This window comes from Crinia signifera, chromosome 1 (assembly GCF_055691185.1).
Source record: "Crinia signifera chromosome 1, ASM5569118v1, whole genome shotgun sequence".
NCBI classification, from domain to species: Eukaryota; Metazoa; Chordata; class Amphibia; order Anura; family Myobatrachidae; genus Crinia; species Crinia signifera.
This window is the reverse complement of record NC_139217.1, coordinates 193,628,306-193,646,952: the sequence shown is the minus strand read 5'-3', so window position 1 is coordinate 193,646,952 and position 18,647 is coordinate 193,628,306. Positions and strand designations below refer to the sequence as shown.

General features: G+C 43.5%; 1 pseudogene; it reads left to right on the top strand.

Moving 5' to 3' along the window:
- Positions 1–720: 720 nt before the first annotated feature.
- On the top strand, positions 721–838 carry LOC146038287 (5S ribosomal RNA; annotated as a pseudogene).
- Positions 839–18,647: the final 17,809 nt, after the last annotated feature.

Genomic DNA, 18,647 nt, shown 5'->3' with positions numbered 1-18,647 from the left:
TGAAGCTCCAGTCATTCGGCACGGTGTGCTGATCACATTAACATTACCAATTAACTTGCTGCAAGATTTCCGTAGGGAGAAACCGCATACTGTTGCATTGTTTTATATGTATCACATGATTTAGATACCATATATTCTGTCTGTATCTTCACAACTTCCAATGCTCAGTACGTCTGGTCATTATTTTCTCAGTTAATGACAGCCACAAATCCCCAAATCTGTCTGTGAAGTATACAGACTGGACAATTCAGCAAAAACTTCCTCAAGGTGTCACAATAGCCCCAGTCGGAATTATCAAATACTGACACCTATGGTGACTAACGTGATTCACCAATGAGGATACAAAACACTACTTTCGGATCATAAACCCCTGCCAGTTTAGTCTATCCGAATTAAACCTCTGGCGACACCATCGAATGTTGCTTCACCTGAGTCATCCTCTCGTATTTCCGGGGAAGGGTCAGCAACCCCTTTACTCTCTCATCCACCATTTGATACCGTTAGTAGATGGTGGACAGCAGAAGTAAGGGTCCGCATTATTGACACCAACCCCTTCTTGATACTAAACCTATATCTCAGTGCTCTCTCATCAGTCGCTTTAAATCCGTCCCCCCTGCAATGCATGCAAGCAACAGGGTGGACCACAGTTATACGCCACTGAAAGCAGAAGCACCCTACTTTCACTTGGGCTACAACGCTGGTGCCCCTTTATCCTGTCAACATTACTACCATTCCTCACTGGATCGCCTGAACCCATCCCGATCTCAGTAGCTAAGCAGTGATGGGCCCGGTTAGTACCTGGGGGGAGACCCACTGGGAATACCTGGTGTTGTAATTATCAGGCAAACAGGGGATCACCTTCTGGACCCAGCCCGAGCTTTCTATATCCCTTATTTTTCACACTTTCTAAACCTTTAATCTCTTCGCACTCCCCCATATTACATGCTGTGACCCACTAATACTTGAATACGACGGAGGTTCCATTTTTAGATTTGCATTATTATTGCTCATGAGGTGTGTTAAGCATCCTTAAATTATACCTGTACCAACCAATCCACACTTCGGTGTCAATGAATTATTTAAACCATATCTGTTTATAAGAATCTAGTTTATAGATACAGTGTATATTTATCTCAACATTGCGCAGACTTTGTGAATTGTACCAAGGACCCCCCTTTTTTTGGCAATTAGCCTTTGGATTTATATATCCACACTTTTTAGTGTCTCCCCCTTTTTTTAGTAGCAACCCTAATAAAAGTTAAGCTTTATTACACTCAATATTCAATACATCATTCACTCGTTATTATCAATATTTTTTCAAGTGTGCCCCAAAAAACCTTACGTATGTTCCTTTGTGGTCATCTTCGTGACCCCCTCCCCTTTTTTTCAGTCCAAACACTGAACATCCTTTTGGGAGCACCGCCAACCGGACACCGCTTAAAATCTTCTCCAACAAGCGGTAATTATGTTGGTCTTTTCGATTAATTGATTATTTAATAAATTTCAATTCATTACGTCTAACCAGTGCCAATCCTTCCCGCTAATCTACCAAACTCTGTGGCCTCAGTTCCCACAGCATCTCTTCCTATTGAAATAGAATGCTAACAGTGAAAATTCAGGGTAAGACTGAACAATGTGTTTTATTATTCAGAGAAGAGAATCTAATATTGGACATTTGCTAGAAAACGTACACTAGATGGATTATTCACACATTGCGGGTTATTCTAGTTGGTTCAGTCCCCTGTGCATTCGCAGTGCACAAGGGGGGGTCTGGGTTGGCGGCAGGTCGCATTACCCATTGGATCGCCTAGTGTATCATGGGCATTCCCATGAAAATGCTGGGTGTTCACATGGTAATTGCCCGGTGACGCGGGCGCGGGAGTCGGGCAGATGACATCAGCGGATATCAGCTGCCCGCCTGCTTCCCGCACAGGGTGCTCACAGATCAGAGACAACATAGAAGTGTCTCTGATCTGCGAGTGCTGGAGAAATCATTTAATAGTCGCCGACCATTGAATGATTTCTCCCCTGCTGCGAATGGATTACTATGCAAATAATCCATTCACAGCCATGTGTGGATTCACATGGGATCAAGGTGTGCAAGGGGGGGGGGGGGGGGGCAGCACTGCATGTGGTGGCCAGCGGCTGGTGTTCTCACAGAGCTGTGAAATTCACAGGCTTGCGAGTCAACCAGAATAAGGTCCATTGTTAGGAGCCACCTCTGGCAAGTCTGTGTTACTGCAGAATGACTCCTGTATGTGTGGCCTGTCCAGTCTCAGCTGCTACATAATTAGGCCATTACCTCTATGTGTATGGTTGTCCAGCTGCAGTTAATCTGTGAATTAGGAGGTTTATCCTATTCTGGCCATTCTGATTGGGACTTGCTCTCTATATTATCCAGCCTGTCCTAGACTCAATGCAGACAAACCTTAAGCCTGTCTGGGTGCATATAGACCAAACCTGTGTTATCCTGTATCCTGACTCAGTCTTTACCTGTATATCCTGATCCCAGAATCCTGACTCAGTCCTTGCCTGTAGATCCGGATAATGTTCAGCCCTGTGTTCACCTAAATGGATCCTGTTTCCCAGAGTTTTCTTAACCATTCATGCGCCTGTGCTGTGTTTGGTCCTGCTGATACTTGCTCCATTGGAGCTTCTGTTTATATCTGGGGATTAGACCCATGTCCTGTCTGTAAACCGGAACTGCTCCTCAGTCCAGTCCCTGTAGTCTGTAAACCGAAACTGCTCCTCAGTCCAGTCCCTGTATCTGTTTGTCCCATATGTGCCACTCTAGCGTCTATACTGCTCTTGCAGATTCTGTAGGAAGTTGTTGTATGTCAGTGTGTTACTGGTATTAGCTGCTTGTTACAGCTATTCCTGCAGTCTGTGTATTGCATTTGCACAGCTCCACAGTTCGGTCTGGTTGCCAGTAACCAGTGTAGTTCCTTTATACTGCAGTTAGACACTATCAGTGATCATTACATTACACTTTGGCCTTTGCGGTCCAGTAACCTCTACTTGCGCTTACATCTGCAGTACAGTAATGCTAGTGTGCACCATCTGCCGCAGTGGTCCGATGCCAGTCACACAAAGTAGTGTATTCTTGTTCCTTGTTTGTCTTGTCTGTCTGGTCCTTCCTTTGTATCCCAGCCTGACTCTAATTCTGTACTTGCCTTGCCCAGTTTCCTGTAGCAGCCTTATCCCCTAGTAAGTCCTGGCAGCACCAAAGCACCTGTTGGACCTAATCAGACCCCTGGGGAAATGTGGCTGTTAAAGGTGAAGTTTTACAATGCAGGAGGCTTTTAGGACTGCTGGACATTAGCAATAGCGCCACCTAGTACCACCTGGTGGACATCATAACACACACATTTAGAAAATGGTCAAAATTGTGTGACAACCAAGAGTCTTGTCAAATAATATATTGTCACTACAACATTAAAGAAAATGAATAAGTGAAATTACATAGTAGAAGAAGAATACAGGTTGAGTATCCCTTATCCAAATATCCATTATCTAAATTAAACCATTATCTCCAGAATGTACTTTTTTTGTGCTAAAAGCTAATGGGGATATCTGTAACTGGCACTACTGGGGACATGACATGTAACTGTCATTAAATATGTGCAAGAAAATGATTACTTAACATTCAAAATCACACGCAGTGATCCCAATTCGGCCCCTGCCCCAGTGTTTGTGCATGCACACTTCTGAGCATGTTCAAACCCTGACAGCAAATGGCTGCGGTGAGTTACACACACATTTTGGATAAGGGATACTCAACATGTAATAACAAATCACACAATGATATTAAAAGCCCAAACTTAAAATAACAGAGGGACAGAAACTGTTCCGCAATCAGCTAGTACGGCATCCTCAGCACCTATAATGTTTCCTAGAAGGCAGCAGGGAAAAAAGAGAACATAATAGCAAGGATGACTAGGATTGGAAATGACCTTATTACATAGACGGCACTAGTAAGTATCACTGGTTCCTCTATATCAGAATAGCAGTCATCCTGATCACTAAGAAAGCTCCTTTTTAGAGCAGCTGTCTCTTCACTAGTGTAATATTGAATTGCTTTGCGAACTATGTCTATACTGCCAAAACTCGGTTACATTGGGGTTAGCACAGTCAACACAGTTGACATGGACACCGCGTTAAAAGCATGGCTTGCTGCTTTAACCATACTTCGTGGCACACTATTTCATTCTCCCACCATGCCCTAGAGGATGGTAGGGCATGAAATACCGCCTGTCGCCACATGTTGGGTCAAAAAACAGTGAAAAACCCCATGTCGACCTAGACACCTGTCGACCATGTCCCATGTCAACCTAGACACCTGTTGACCTTGTGCCATGTTGACCTAGACACCTGTCGACCTTCCAGTATGTCAACCCAACAGTGTCAACCTCATGAGTGTCGACCATCTTAAGGTCGACCCACCCACCGTATCCCCCTCCTCCCTAAATGTGTCTGTCACTTTTTTTGCAATAGATCCCAAACTTGTAAGTTTACCTGTTTTTCTGTATGAGCGGTTTCTCTGTGTCTTAGGGCCTTATTCTAGTTCACTCTTTCTGACAAAATCCTTCTTAGATGGACAAAACCATGTGCACTGCAGGGGGGCAGATGTAAAATGTGCAGAGATAATTAGATTTGGGTGAGTTATTTTGTTTCTGTGCAGGGTAAATACTGGCTGCTTTATTTTTACACTGCAATATAGAGCTCACTTTGCAGTAAAACCCCACCCAAATCTAATTCTCTCTGCACAAGTAACATCTGCCCCACCTGCAGTGCACATGGTTTTGTCCATCTAAGAAGGATTTTATCAGAAAGAGTTTACTAGAATAAGGCCCTTAGTGTGTGCCTCTTTGTCCTCCCTTTGTGTGTATTCCCATTGTCCAAATCTCATCTGTTCCCCCTTCCTTTTCTCCCTGGCTGTCTACTTGCACCACAGCTCTGTTCCTGGCTGTCCACTTGCACCCCTTTGTCTTCCACATCTTGCCTCTTCAAAGTTTGATTGATATAATTGCCAGTCAGAATATATGCAGATAAACAGAAGCACAATTGGGTCCACCATATAGCTGAACCTAAGCATGACATGCACACAAACACAGGGAGAACATACAGTAAATTAAGGGAAGATTCATTGAGGTACAATGTTTGCTACTCAGGTAATTGTCAGCACTACCAGTTTTAGTGAGCTCAAGAATCCCAGATAGAGGACAACCCAGCAATGGAATCAGAGATATCTGCTGCGATCCCTCCTTCATATGTCCAGGGGGGTATGTAATATTTGTGGCTTACCTTTGAAAATTGGTGTTTTCAAGGATATAGATGCAAATATAGGTTTCCTAGTTAGAATATCTCATTTTAAAAACATCTGACATTCCCCTTACCTATTCAAAATGATGTCCTAGCCTTCTGTTTATTGTATAACAAATATTATACATATTATAAAGAGATAATACATCCAGCACTCCATGCCTAATGCACAGGTTGCTGACTGCTGAGGTTGGAGTAGAGCTGTCTGATGAGGTTGGGGTAGAGCTGTCTGCTGAGGTTGGGGTAGACCTGTCTGCTGGACTTGGGGTAGAGATGTCTGCTGAGGTTGGTGTAGACCTGTCTGCTGGAGTTGGAGTAGAGATGCCTGCTGAGGTTGGAGTGGTGCTGACTGCTGAGGTTGGGGTAGTGCTGACTTCTGTGCTTGGGGTTGTGCTGTCTGCTGAGGTTGGGGTAGAGCTGACTGCTGGAGTTGGGGTAGTGCGGTCTGCTGGAGTTGGGGTAGAGCTGTCTGCTGGAGTTGGGGTTGTGCTGTCTGCTGAGGTTGGGGTAGAGCTGACTGCTGGAGTTGGGGTAGAGCTGTCTGCTGGAGTTGGGGTAGAGCTGTCTGCTGGAGTTGGGGTAGAGCTGTCTGCTGGAGTTGGAGTTGGGGTAGAGCTGTCTGCTGGAGTTGGGGTAGAGCTGTCTGCTGGAGTTGGGGTAGAGCTGTCTGCTGGAGTTGGGATAGAGCTGTCTGCTGGAGTTGGGGTTGTGCTGTATGCTGAGGTTGGGGTAGAGCTGACTGCTGGAGTTGGGGTAGAGCTGTCTGCTGGAGTTGGGGTAGAGCTGTCTGCTGGAGTTGGAGAAGTGCTGTCTGCTGAGGTTGGGGTAGAGCTGACTACTGGAGTTGGGGTAGAGCTGTCTGCTGGAGTTGGGATAGAGCAGTCTGCTGGAGTTGGGGTTGTGCTGTCTGCTGAGGTTGGGGTAGAGCTGACTGCTGGAGTTGGGGTAAAGCTGACTGCTGGAGTTGGGGTAGAGCTGTCTGCTGGAGTTGGGGTAGAGCTGTCTGCTGAGGTTGGAGAAGTGCTGACTTCTGAGGTTGGGGTAGTAGGGTGTGGACAAAATGTATTATTAGCTTAGAGAAGGAGATAGTTAGGGGTGCCTGTTAAAAAGGGATTTTAGGCTTGCTACCATCTAGATACACTTCTGGTCTAAATCTCAAATAGGGACATCCAGTTGATTTTGAAAACTGATTTTAATTTTATATATCTGTATACAGTATACATTTTTTCAGTTGTGGGTACAGGCTCTTAGACTGATGTTTCCTCCCTATATCTTCTGCTGTGACTCATCATTATTTGCTTCAAAGGCCTCCATAAGCCTCTTGATCTTATATTCCTACTCTAACAATGTTTGTGTTTTGTATTAAAATTATCATTTCTATTTATGCATTATGTAAATAGTTTAGTTTTTACTGTATGTTACTATTTTACTATTCAAAAATTGTTATACTCATTGGCATACCTGAGGGCAGCAGTCAAGTCCTACCTGCCAGTCACCTGCAGGACAGGCCATGCTATTGGGAGATTTAATTAGCAGAGAGCTGCAGCAAGTAACTCCCTGCCTGATCATCAGTCCTAGCCAGCTCCTATGAGCTATGGCTGATGCTGACCAAAGAAGCCAGGGGTTGCACATATGCAGACAAGCTGCCACCTGTGCGCATGCACAGGTCCCATTTTCACTCAGCTCCATTGTGCAGGCACACTATGCACTCTTCTCTCCAGACAAGGCAGAATAACCCCTCCATACACATAGGAGAAGGCATTGGTTATACCCTATAAATTAAAGTTAATAAGAAGAAGAATAAGCAGAGGTAGAAGATTTGATGGTACTTGTTTCCTAGAACGGCGCCCACGATTTTGATCTTAGGCATCGCAAGGGAAAAAATTGCGTTGGTCGCATCGCATGCGTCCAAAAAATCGCATGCGATGCGACCGACGCGATTACCGCGATTTTAGATAGGGAACAATGTTAAATGGCCCATATGACCCGATTTCACATAGGGAACAATGTTAAATGGCCCACAGACCCCAAATACCCACCCTGAAGTGTGATATGGCCCCCCCAATTGTTAACGCCACCCCACGATCAACGTCAACCCGAAGCGTGGCGATCGCAGCCGGTACGCGTCCTCCGACCTTTTCATACCCCCACTATCCATGTTGGCGTGGAGTTGAGAATAGAAAGTGTGGCGAGAGCAGCGAGCCACCGAGCCTGAAGTGCGGCGAGCGGACGCAGAACACGCTCCCGCAGCATGGCGAGTGCAGCGACCCCCGCGAGGGGACACGGATTACTTAACATGTATTCCGCGTCCGCTCGCCACGCTTCGGCTTCGTATTCCGTGTCCGCTCGCCACGCTTCGGGCTCGGTGGCTCGCTGCGCTCGCCACACTTTCTATTCTCAACTCCACGCCGACGTGGATAGTGGGGGTATGAAAAGGTCGGAGGACACGTTCCGCCGCCCCTCGCGGGTTTGCTGCGCTCGCCACGCTTCGGGTTGACGTTGATCGTGGGGTGGCGTTAACAATTGGGGGGGCCATTTCACACTTCAGGGTGGCTATTTGGGGTCTGTGGGCCATTTAACATTGTTCCCTATGTAAAATCGGGTCAATTGGGCCATTTAACATTGTTCCCTATGTAAAATCGGTAATCGCGTCGGTCGCATCGCATACAATTTTTTGGCCGCATGCGATGCGACCGACGCGATTTACATTTTACCATGCATTTCTATGTAAAATCGCGGCCATCGCAACGGTCGCATCGCATGTCATTATAATGGCATGTGATGTACATGCGATGCCCGCGATGGGCGCCGTTCTATGAAACAAGTAGTGAATTGATTTATAGCTATATATTTTATATTCTGAACGTTACTTGATCAACACCAATATGGATATATTAAAAAATATATGTTATTTTTATTATTGCGCCAGTTTTATACTGTGCTTATTAACATGGACGTTTTTAGATAATAGCAATACTGTGATGATAAATGTCTACCACAGTGTAACTCTGTATATAGGATCAAACAGGCAAGTTTATTGGGTGAGGCAATATGCCCCAGGCAAGATTCCCATTGTTACTGAGAGGCACCCTAAATTCGCGGACCATTTAGCTCTGCTTGCCCCCCAACTAGCTGCTAGCCCTTGATTGTTCATAGCATAACAAATACAATGGTCCATCATCTGAATAATGTATATGTCCGTTATGAATCTGTATAAGGTGGAAAAAAAGAGAGCGGAGATTTATCAAACCTTTGAGAGGCGAACAGCTTTATATAGTTTAATAATTAACACTAGGGCTATTGTTATCATCGCTTCACCTCACCTCAAACGCCGCCCCGGATCTGGATATTTGGGGGAAATTAATCCCTTTAACTCCAATGATAGTTTCTCATAATTTGCACATTAACTCTCACAGGTGGTACAGGTGGTAAATTAGTGAATGGTACTCACTAAGTGACCACTCTATGGTATGTCGCGGGAGATGTTTGGTTCCTTGCTACTGAAGTTCTACAGTTCTGAATATAGCAAAACTATATCCTGATGATGGATAAAGTCCTATGAAACGATAACTGAGGTCTGAGCAGGGAGGCTGAGAAGGGGTTTATGTGTGTCTGAAGCTCTATGTTTTCTGGGACGGCATGACCACTGCCCCATCATGATGCAGTTATTCTCTATTGGAGTGTCACAATTCCAAAGAGGCGAGTATTGGGATTTATGTTACTGGAGCAAGCAAGTGAAAATATAGGTTATGGCATTGGTAAAAAAAAAAACATAGTGATGAGTCCACGGTAGTTCTGTCTTCTTCGGCTGTTTTAATTTTCGTTAAGCCATCACTGATCGCCCTAATATATCTCCATCACAAAACACAGACCCTCAAACTGACAGATCTCATTAAACTCAAATGTATACATTTCCTCCTTACATCCCAATAAACCAAAGGGTCCATCTAAGAATGAAAAAGTATGGTTCCTGGCAAAGGGATCCAGCAAATGTCAGTGCAGCCTTACAGACATTGATTTGTCTTGCATTAACCAGCTGCCCACTGCCAGCAACTGAGCAGAAGAGGAGGGAGAAACTGCAGGACTTCAACGGATGGGTAAGGAGTAAGGAATACTAAATACCAGTGGCATATTCATTACTACCATTAGGACACCATGGTACTGTAAGTGTGCCAATATAATATGAGCCAATCAATTACTAAAAATGGATAACTAGGTGGGTATGAGGTTAAACATACTAGTCATTTTTAAGTTCAGATTCCCTTATGAAAGTGTGCAAAAAACTATCTCTCTCTCTATCTCTCTCTCTCTCTATCTTTGTCTGTCTGTTTGTTTGTCTTTCTAACTACATATTACAGAATTAACAAATACATAAGTTTATTAAAACTTTTTAATGTTTCTGTTCTAAACATCTTTAGAAATATAATTTTGTCACTGAAATAATGATGCATAGTTGTTTACTATTAAAAAAAACATTGATAAGCTTGATAAGCAATGATTTTTTTCTGTTTTTTTAAATCATACAGAGATTTATTTGAATTGGTTATTATTTATTAGTTGTTAATTAGTAGTTCTAAGAATACGCATTCCAATATACAGTATTTCAAGTCACTAAATTATATATTTGACGCCACAATCACACTTCTAACATAATTACAATATTCATTTCCTAATTTATAAATTACTCAGAACAGGTTTATAGCATTCCTAATGTCAGAAAGAAACAATGAATGATAATAAACTATTTTGAATGACAGAGAGAGAGAGAGAGAGAGAGAGAGAGAGAGAGAGAGAGAGAAAGAGAGAGAGATGTTTGTAGCATTCACCTAGATGCATTACAAGTCACACACAATATCACAGCATGGTATACTGTATGGTATATCAAACAATAAACTGTAATACCAATAGAAATTGTTTTCATAATCGACTATAAAAGACTGTGCAACACTATATACAAAGATTACACTTTATAAATAATAAACATGATCATCATGATTTGGTCCTATTTTTGTTGTCTTATTATTAGTATTAATAATAATAACAATAATAATATAATTATAATATATATTAGCTTCTTGCATAATAAAATATACAGTTAGTTTATAGATCTTAAATAGAAATTGAGTTAAATATACTTTTATTTTCTCAAACTAAAAGTTACAATAAAATCTCTTACAAAAGCTAGAACACTTATATATATTTAAATATATATAAACACTGTATATATATATATATATATACTTGTAGTACGGTCCGGCACTCCGTCCTCATGGGCAACTGCCCCGGTGCCCGTCTCGGTGGACAGCAGAGATGAAGAAAAAGACTGGCACTCGTGGGTCTTTTTAGAAATTGTATTAAACTGTGGAACAACCAACATTTCGGGGCTGCGCCCCTTTGTCAAGGTGTGTGTGAACCACAGTTCACACACACCTTGACAAAGGGGCGCAGCCCCGAAACGTTGGTTGTTCCACAGTTTAATACAATTTCTAAAAAGACCCACGAGTGCCAGTCTTTTTCTTCATCTCTATATATATATATATATATATATATATATATATATATATATATATATAATTTATTTCTCTTAATTGTACACATATCAATTTATTAAATAAAAAAAACAGTTTATTTGCACTCATTTGCATTGCATTTATGGTAATTTGTCCAACACAAAAATGTTCATACTAATAATACTTAAGAAACACCTGATCACATTTAAAAAAAAAAAAAAGTGGCACAGAGATCAAATTCTACAAACAGGGAGGAAACAGATCAGACAAAAGACCTTTAACCTGAGCACAGAGAAAGAACACTCACCTGGGAAAAGAGAGCAAGCCAAACCTATTTGGAATGCTAAAAAAATGAGACCCGTGCACAACTTGGTAGGAACAATTAGGAGGTAAGAAGTCAGATAGCATGCAAGTAGTTGTAGCTGCTACCAAACCTATGAAGGTAAAGAGTTTCAAATCAAGATTCCTCAGTCTAGATGGCCATTTACAGTTTGAGAGGTGAACTCCAGGGAATTTTACTAATCCTCTAGGTAACACTCACTGACCTCTGAGGATTGGCCTTTCACACAATCTGACTCTGAGCCAGGAACACAGTGGTGTAATAATGTACTCAAGCTAATTAAAGCTGCTTTTCTTAACATTTCTATGGAAACCTGACCTAGCCAGAGGCAACAAGAATGGAAAGGGCACATTTCAATGACAAAAAAACAGTTCATTGGATTAGCTCTCTCATTGCAGCTTGTTTCTTCATTAAATTATAAGATAAAATGAGAAAATTAACCCAGGAAACAAACTCATTTAACTCATTTTGAGCTGTTCAGCAGATATTTAGTTTTGGTGCCAATTCCCACTGAATTGATATCCAGTTCTTGTTTTCCTTTTCCAAATCAAAGGAAGGCACCACCCTATAAAATCTTTATTTTAACAAGGTGTACATTCCTGGACCTATTTTTAGATATATATCTGTGAACTGTATTAATAATTATTATGCAAGCCAACTTGTATCATAAATGTGTTATCCTTAACATAGGCCTTACTCTAAAAATAAGTGTTGTTAACATATATATATTACTTAGACCGTTGTGTAAAAAAGTAGTTTTAGAAGAAAAATATGTATTTTTTAAATGAAAGTAGTATGAAACTTTTCCTAATTTCCTGGTCAGGGGCAACTATATACTGCACAGGGATTAGCTGGTTAATGGCTCTAATAATAGTAGGCCAAGTAGCCTGTTAATCAAATATGAGCCATTGACAGCATAAATCTACTAGAAATTATAAAGTTCTGTTGCACCCTCTTTGTTATGATCATTACTTTCTTTCATTATTTTCTGCTTTATATTGTGTTTTATGCATATTGTGCATATGTAGTTTGATTATGTCTATAGTTAGATATGTCTAAGATTGAGCTGATCATCTTCCCACCATCCCAAATAACCTCAACTCCCACAATTTAGTGATCTATTGACAGCATAACCATTTCCTGTAGCCCATGCCTATGCTGTTATCCCTGACTCTTTCCTCTGCTTCAATCCACACATTCAGTACACATCTCAGACCTGCAAATTCTATCTCAAAAATATTTCCAGGATTGGACCCTTTATATTAAGACCCGAAACCATCACAAATCTTCTCTAGATTGGTATACTGTACCCTTCTCTTTATCTGGCCTCCCTGACTAACACTTCTCTCCTCTCCAATTGGCCCTCAATGCAACTAACCTCCTCATCTTTCTCATCATTCCCTACACTGGTTCCCCTTCTAATTCATAACCCAATTCAAACTTCTTGCATTCAATAACAAAGCCACAACCATTCCTCTCAATGTATCTTTCTGACCTCATATCCCTTCACACTCCCACCCTCTTCACTCCAAAAATGAATGCAACCTCACCTATCAACTAGTTACTGCCTCCTACTCCCACAGCCAAGATTTGGCACATGCTTCTCCCTATCTCTGGAACTGTCTTTCTGCCTATCAGACTCTCTACCTCACTATACAGCTTCAAATGGCTCTAAAACCCCACTTATTTATATAAGCCTTCTATCTCTCATCCTTACATTACGCTCCATGCTCCTTGTTTACACCTGTCTGTCAGTCTGCCAATCCCAGTTAGAATATAAGCTATCATAAACTGGGCCAATTTACCTCATTTGCTTATACCATCATCTCCTTCCCCACTGCCTACCATGACAGAACCTTAAGCTGGCCATACATCAGAAAGATTGATCTTAAGATCGATTGCACTCATGATTGTGTACAATTTCCCTTGAAATCCCCAGCAGTCCTTGGTGGTTTTTGGACACACAATCTACACACAATCCATCATACAATCAGTCATACAATCCATCTGCTGCATGATTTTGTACACAAGATGTGCACACAATCTGCATACAATCGATCATACAATCAGTCATACAATCCATCTTATGATTGATTGTATGATTGTGTACACAAGATGTGCACACAATCTGCATACAATCCATCTTACAATCAATTGAGATTGTATGATTGGGTACAATATCTTTCTGATGTATGGCCAGCTTTAGGGTTCTGCCACCCAGCATGCTTATTTGGGTATTGTGGCTGCTGATGCAACAATATTTATAAAGCTTTTCCCCTGTCCTGCAATGTTCTGTACGGTAAGTAATTTCAGTTTCAGTACTTTGTAAGGCACTGCAGAACCCTTGTGACGCCATATGAATATAGGAAAATAACAATATGAACATTTTATTTCCAAATATTGGACCATTCCCAGCTTCAGGTGTACTTGTGCCATGTTTGAGAATTTTTATGGCACCCCTGACTGGATATTATGAGTGGAATTACAATACGGGTGATTCATTGATTGGTGTCTCACCCACTCAAAACACTGGGAAAAGCCAAATTCACATAGCACACTGAAAAGGCCACATCCACAAAACATACCGAAAAGGCAAAATCCATATTACACACTGAAAAAGCCAGACCCACAAAATACACTGAAAATGCCAAATCACATAAAAAAATATTGACAGAGGTGCTACTCACTATGAAATGAGGACTTCTTATGTGGGTCCCTCACGATGGAGGCTGCAGTGGAGGGAGGAGCAGGAGCTACTCAGTGAGCAGTGAGGCCATGGACAAGGAAGCACTGGCAGGGATGATTCTGGCATTAAAATAACAACCAGCAGGGGCAGAGGGTAGAGGAGGCTAGTAGTGAGAAGGCTCCCCAGCATGATAGTGTCATTGTAGGATGATATAACAGCAACCACGGTCCTGCACCAAGCAACAGGATGTAGGCAGGATGGGGACAGCTGGGAAGAGTGGTGGTAGTCAGATGACTTCTTAAGCTATTTCAAATGTGGCACCGGTTAGCATGTCAACTGAAGCTTGCGGTCTGGCAGGCAATTAAAAGCTGCTGTGCTACATTTAAAATTCCTCTTCTCTGCAAGTTTTTGGGTCACTGGGCCACAGAACCCTTTCAGCTTTTATGCTTAGTTTGGATGAAAGTGCTTCGAGCCAGCCCTGCTCCAAAACATTACACTTAGATTAGTTAGGTACCAGTATAATTAAAATTGATCTATCAATTTGCAGTTTATATATATATTTTTAATTCATAAAGGGTGGCAATCTGCTTTACAGTGAGTCTCCTCGAAGAAACATTCTTCTTTTAGTGGATATCTATAAATGTTTGAGAAGTTCAAGGAGGTTCTACCACACCTGTTGTCACCTCTTCCCAAAGATGGAAGAGCACCTTAAGAATCAATACTTCAACTCTGAGGATGAAGTTAAAGCAGATGCTTGGTCCTGGTGTCAACAACAAATGCCAGCTTTCTTCTCTGACTGGTTTGTACGACTCTTCAAGTGTTGGCGCACATGCGTGGAAAGGGATGGGGACTACAGTATGTTGAAAAGTGAATATTGCATTACATAGGGAATAAACTTATCATGTACAAAACAAGTGTTCATGTGTGTTCAAATAAAAACTTACTATTCAATCCAGCCTCATATTTAGAAAATGCCATTTTCAACAATATAATGGTCAACTGAAAATAGCATTTACTGAATCATGGTTTAATTCTTGGACAGTTGACTACATTTGAAAAAATTGACCACTTACAGTACAAGGCCATTATAAGTGGAAAGTAGTAGGGTGCTTTTTTTAGACTGTGCAATTTTTCATCAAAACCGGGATGCAGTTACAATCCCGGCGGTCGGGATCCCGGTGTTCAGAATCCCGACGCCGGAATCCCGACCGCCGAAATGCCGACACATTCTCCCTCTGTGGGTGTCCACGACACCCCTGGAGGGAGAATAAATTAGCGTGCTGAGCGTAGCAAGGCACCGGGCCCGCTGCGTGGCGAGCGCAGCGAGCCCGCAAGGGGGGGGCGATCCACGTCCCCCTCTTGTCGGCATTTCGGCGGTCGGGATTCTGGCGTCGGGATTCTGAACGCCGGGATTCCGACCGCCGGGATTCAATACTGAATCCTCAAAACCAGCTAAAATTGCACGTTTTCCACAAATCGTACATGTAATAGTATGTGATTTGCTGTTTGCCTTGACCAAAAAAAATCATACTATAAAAATTGCATCCAGTCTTCAAATCACACCCAAAACACCCAAAACATGAACAAAAATTGCAAGAAAAATTGATCTTTGAGCTGGTCCTGGTTTCCCAAATCAAATACGGAGGGGGGGGCGTTGTTGGGGTTCCCTTGTATTTTAGAAAAGAGCATTGGGCTCTTTGACCAGTCCTGGTTCCAAAAATATGGGGGATAAAAGACTAGGGGTTCCAATTGCACCCAGGGCCGGCGCCACCACTAGGCAGCTCTAGGCATTTGCCTAGGGCGCCGGCAACTGGAGGGCGGCAGTTCGCCCCTCACCCCCAGCATGGAGGGTTAGCGCACTGGTGGCGTTGGCGTCCCTGCAGTGCTGGAGCGGGCAGGTGCTGGGGCGGGCAGGGGTGTCCGTACCGCGGGGTACCTGCGGCTCTGTCACTGTGTATAAAGCTGCTGTCGGTAGCGGCGGCAGGGTCCCTGCAGTGAATAGAGAATAACTAGCGCTATGCGGCGGCGCGGGAAGCGCTTCTGGGTTTGAAAACACTTGCCGCACGCTGATTGGCTGAGATTTAAGAAGCATCAAGTTTACATAATAATAGTTATTATTATTATTATTATTATTATTATTATTATTATTACCAATGAACACAACACTATTGTACAATATAATTCACCATGTACTGTATTTGTGCTTTGATCCAACATCATTGTCTCCTGGGTGAAAGTGCTATGAATACGTATTTTTTTCAACTATGCATCTCTAGTTATGATGAAATCATCCCAAAATGAAAAGTATCTATTTTTTACTTTAATTCCACATTCATTTTTCAAATCAGGAATAAATACAGCACCATGCAATTGCTATTGTGACCATAATATGAGGGTTGCCAACCCTCCCGGAATGGCAGACCCCCTTCCCGAAAATTGGGTCCCCCTCCCGGCCCCCCGGAAAGGTGGGCCACCCTCCCGGATTCCGGCAGACCCCCTTCCGCCCCTAACGTACCTGGTTGCAGAAGCTTTGGTACTCTTTACCTAGAAGGGCGCCCGTCGCGGGCATCGCGGGTACATTTATGTATGGCCGCGACGCGACCGACGCGATGCCCGCGATTTCCCATTGAAACCAATGTTAAACTTTGAAATCGTGTCGGTCGCGTCGCGGCCGTCCATAAATGTACCCGAGATGCCCGCGACGCGATGCTCCCGATTTCCCATAGGAATCAATGTTAAAAGGCGCGATGGACCCGATTTTACTGTTAAATGGCTCAATCCACCCGATTTGGCCATAGGAATCAATGTTAAATGGGCCACAGAGCCCATTTACCCTTAAATGTCCCCCAAAATTTTTAACGCCACCCCACGATCCACGCCAACCCGAAGCGTGGCGAGCGCAGCGAGCCCGCGAGGGGCGGCAGTACGCGTCCTCCGACCTTTTCATGCCCTACTATCCACTAGGGCGTGGTGTGAGAATATAATAGTGTGGCGAGCGCAGCGAGCCACCGAGCCCGAAGCGTGTCGAGCGCAGCGAGCCCCGCGAGGGGACGCGGATACCTTCACAGGTAGACGCGTCCCCTCGCGGGCTTCACAGGTGTCCGTGGCGAAGTGGACACCTGTGAAGCCCGCGAGGGGACGCGTCTACCTGTGAAGGTATCCGCGTCCCCTCGCGGGGCTCGCTGCGCTCGCCACGCTTCGGGCTCGGTGGCTCGCTGCGCTCGCCACACTATTATATTCTCACACCACGCCCTAGTGGATAGTAGGGCATGAAAAGGTCGGAGGACGCGTACCGCCGCCCCTCGCGGGCTCGCTGCGCTCGCCACGCTTCGGGTTGGCGTGGGTCGTGGGGTGGCGTTAAACATTTGGGGGGACATTTAAGGGTTAATTTGGCCTATTTGGCCCCAAATCGGGTCCATTGAGGCATTTAACAGTAAAATCGCGGTCAATCAGCCGTTTTAACATTGTTCCCTATGGGAAAATCGCGGTGATCGCGGTCATCGCGGTCATCCCGATTTACCCGCGATGCCCGCGATGACCGCGATCACCGCGATTTTTACCCCCGACGCCCGCGATTTCAATCGCTGGCGCCCTTCTAGGTAAAGAGTACCGAAGCTTTAAATTGCTTTTCGGTGGAAGGGGGCGGGACTAAATATGCTAATCATTCATATTTACCCCCCCCCACCGGAGACCCACATATTGCGGGATTTGCATTACTGGGGGCAGGGACTGATGATGTCTCCATCAGGCCCCGCCCCCAGAAGTGATGCTGACAGTCTCCTCTCAGGGCTTCTCCCAGAGAGGAGACTGTAAAAGTCGGCTACCCTGGACAATATACAGTATATGTGGATGGTGACTTTGGAGCCTGAGACATAATTTTCCACTATCATAAAATTACCCTGATAGAATTTAACATAAAAATGGAGTTACAGACATTGCAGCATATATGGTAATGTATAAGAGACCTGCTCTTGTATTTTACGGTGGCTTTTAAAGATACATTTTAATGGCTATCATGGCATTTCGGTAAGAGTTGAATTATAGATGGTGCCACTATTGAAACGGGTATGGTATGAATTTCCAACAGTTGGAATTCGAAGGTAATTTCTATGACATCAGAACCCTGAGTTTCGGGAGCCTGACAGGGAGGCAAGCGGATTCAAGACACCTATTCATTCTCCCTATATGGGGGTCATGGAACCCCATGAGGGAAAATAGTCAGTGTAAGTTGGGATTCAGATGTCAGGGAAATGACTGTCTGAATCCCAACTGCACCCACCAAAACAACCAGAACGCCAACAACTTTTGGCCCCAAAAATCCTTACTGTTCACTCGCAAACTCATAGAGTAGTGGTTCCCAATTTTTTTTGAATCACGGCACCCTAGAGTACCAGAATTTTTTTGCGCCACCCCTCGGCCAAAAACAAAAATGTAGAAAAAATATAAATAATGTATAAAATGAAGTAAATTGTGTTTACATGTGATTCCTTGGTTCAGTTATGTGGAAAAAGCAGTGTTTTCTTCTATTTGTACATTTACATGATTGGCAGCCACTAGCACTGGTTTTGTCCATACAAATGATCATAAATAATTTGAATTGTTCCTGCACCACCAACCTGTGGCACCCCTGCAAGTGTCCCGAGGCACCACAGGGAGCCACGGCACACAGTTTGGGAACCACTGCCATAGAGCATTGAAGCCAATATCATGCAGAGATATCAGATCAGCATGATCAGATATCACAGTGTCCCCATCTATGTTATTGTCTCCTATATTTAAGTAGTTGCTG